We start from the raw sequence: 2943 nt of genomic DNA on the forward strand, positions 1-2943 counted from the left end.
ATGAAATGTCTGAATGACTGCTCATCCAACACTGGTGATTCCATACTTTTTGCCAGGGGTTGTATTCTTAAAGGGCCGGTTCTGCCTAAATGTATCGATAAACCCGATAAACAAAAAGTTAGAACCGTCTCTGCATTTGATAAGTTCATTTTCATATCGATCAGTCCCTCCAGGATGTCATTCTATTTTTGTAATGTTTTGCAATAAATTGCTAATTTAAAAATATTACCAAGTACTTTTGCAATATTTCCACTTATGTATGACTTTAAATGTGACTTTTTGTTACTCGCAACAAACAAACAAAAAAAAAATCGATCACAGACTAGAACTTGACATAAGTACAGAGAGGCAGAAGTGGAGGAGTAAAATATACTGCCACCTACAGGCGGGAGTTGGCATCACTTCAAACCAATATTTTGGAAAATTTCCAGTAAACTCCCAATTATGAATTAGCACAAAAAATGACGCAATTTGTTGATTTTGTGTGAATTTCCACACCGTAGTAAAACTGGAAGCGTTGCCTAATGCTTCAAGTAAAGAGCCACTTTGATTTGATTAACAAAACAATATTTAAGCACACAACTGTTATCTTGACGGTTCTATTTATGCTTAAGTTTGGAGTCTAAAGGGCCACTTAAAAAGCTACGGTGGGCCGGATTTGGCACCCGGACCTTCTGTTTGACACGTAATCTAAAAATAAATGCATTTTCATCTAATTACTAGCAAAATCAAGCTTCTCTTTCCAAATTATTGTAAATTTCTCACTAAATGTAATCTTACAAGTTCAAAATCAAGATTTGAAACCAAGCCCAAATATGAAACAATAACCTGCATTGTTATTTTGATATCCTAAGGCTTATGTGAGATTTTGAGACCGCTTAGATAAAACACCAGACAGAAACTGAAATGTTTGTGCAGAGGAGGTCAGGAGGCAGACGGCTCTTAAGAAGCTTATAAGAAAATCACTTGAAAACACCTTCAGCACGCCCCCATTTGAGAAGCAGCCGGATGGAGGATCAGGCCGGCCCGAGCGCTCGCTGCTGGAATAAAAGCTGCTGCCTTTGTGTCTGAGGGACGGACCCCGAGGTCTCAGAGTCTATCTCACAAAACACTCCAAAAACCTGCAGGCAAAATCTTTTTATCTTTCATGGCAGAGAAGAAATTTTATACAGAAGTCGATGCAGAAGAGGTTTGATTCAAGGATGATGGGAAAGTGGCAATAATACAGTGTAACAATATCCAGTGAAAAGCTAGAAGACGACACAGATCGATGTCATCGGATACAAGGCTATAATTCTCAAATAAAGAGCTTTATTTGTGAGATTTTACAGTTTGTTAGCATTAAACTTTGGCCAAATCATAAACCAATGCAATATGTTTATAATTTTTTTAACTAATTTGATATTTTAAGAGGTTTATATGTCCTTTTGCCCCTTACAACAATTGTTGCATCATTTTAAGTCTTATAGTCTTTTTTTTTGTTAATCTGCAGTATTTGGCAACTTGTTGCTGTACTTTACTCTGCTATTTTAACTATCTGTTTATTTGTAGCACAATTTTGCTATTTTTTTCTTATTTCCTATGTATTCATATTGATTTTGTCCAATAAATGACTATGTGGGGCCTCTATCAGTCTAGTTTTTTCTGTATTCTGCTATTTGTTGCTGATGTTTTTAATATTTTAGACAAGGGAAGTTTACCTGTAGCAGCATTCATAAACAGGGTATGCTAAGAACTTTAAATAAAAATAAAGGAACAAAAGGTAAAGAAAACTGCATAAAAATACAAGCAGTAAAATAAGAAATAAAAAAATAAAAACAAACAAAATACAAATTTAAAACAATCAACTAACTTGCTAAGATATAATAAAAATGAACTGACCAAATATTTGAGCTTTACAGGAAAGGCTACAGTAACCAAAAGTGTTTTTAGTTCTGATTTAAGAGACATTATTCAGCTCTGCAATATGAAATAGGAGGAGCAAACATATATTGAATGGAAGTGACTCTAGAATGGCGCCTTGTGGAACCCCATGTGCAATTTATCACTACCAAAAGGTAAAAAAGTACTCATCTTTGCATTAGTGCATTTGTTTACTTACACTGATTGCAAAATATGTGCTCACCAAAATATCGTGCTTCAAATATAAAGTGTATATTTTCACTAGGATAGAGATTTTATTATTTTTATTATTCCCAACACAGTTACAGAATCCTAAAAATGCCTTTAGGACTTCTGTGTGTTCACTTACTGCCAATTAAAATCACTAATTTCCATAATTCCCTCAACAAATATCTTTATTTGCCTACAAAGAGCAAATAAAGCCGTAAAATTACTTTTTATAGTCCAGCTGAGATGGACTGGAGCAGGTAGTCCACACCCCTCATTTACATGCAGTCCAGTCAGTCACACACGTTTTCCCTTCATACATGTGCTGTCAAACCTACAACATTTAAGAGTTTCTCAAAGCTTTTGTTTTTTAAAAGCATATTCTTTCAGCGCTGTTTAGTCTCAGACTCCTGCGCTGTACATTTCTACACCGCTCATTCAGTCTCAGACTAATAAATAAAGGCTAAAAAGCGTGCAGAGGTAAGTGAGCGCATATTGAAAGCATCCTTACCTTGTTGAGGCTCCTCTCAGCGTGCGGTCCTCTCTCCGTCTGTCTTTGTTTCCACTCGACAGCCCGGCCGCTATAAATGCAAACCAACCTTTGTTTTGTTTATTTATTTTTATTTCTTTCTTTATTCTCAGGTTCTGCCTGTCTGGTCCGCAGCTGAGTGACATACATTGGGTTTTATTTCCCCGCTCCTTCCTGTCTATCCAAATGAGCCGCCCCTTCCCCCCGACGCCACTTCGCTCTCGCCTTGTCTCGGCTCTCCTCCTGCTGCCTTCGGGGACGCCTCGTAAATTCCATGCTCACAGGTTTTTCAGCGGGTTCTCTCT

General features: G+C 36.9%; 1 protein-coding gene across 2 annotated transcripts in view; it reads right to left on the bottom strand.

Annotated features, from left to right (window-relative positions):
* The window catches only part of LOC106963806 (MAGUK p55 subfamily member 3-like), a 40120-nt gene extending 37226 nt beyond the window's left edge, over positions 1 to 2894 (bottom strand). For both annotated transcript variants that reach the window (XM_015058906.1, XM_015058904.1), the window contains exon 1: positions 2621 to 2894. The gene's annotated coding sequence lies outside the window, so the exon portion shown is untranslated. The remainder of the gene's footprint in view (positions 1 to 2620) is intronic.
* Between the last annotated feature and the right edge of the window lie 49 nt (positions 2895 to 2943).

Source organism: Poecilia latipinna, unplaced genomic scaffold, assembly GCF_001443285.1.
Source record: "Poecilia latipinna isolate Pla-1442-1.1 unplaced genomic scaffold, P_latipinna-1.0 Scaffold1583, whole genome shotgun sequence".
Taxonomy (NCBI): domain Eukaryota; kingdom Metazoa; phylum Chordata; class Actinopteri; order Cyprinodontiformes; family Poeciliidae; genus Poecilia; species Poecilia latipinna.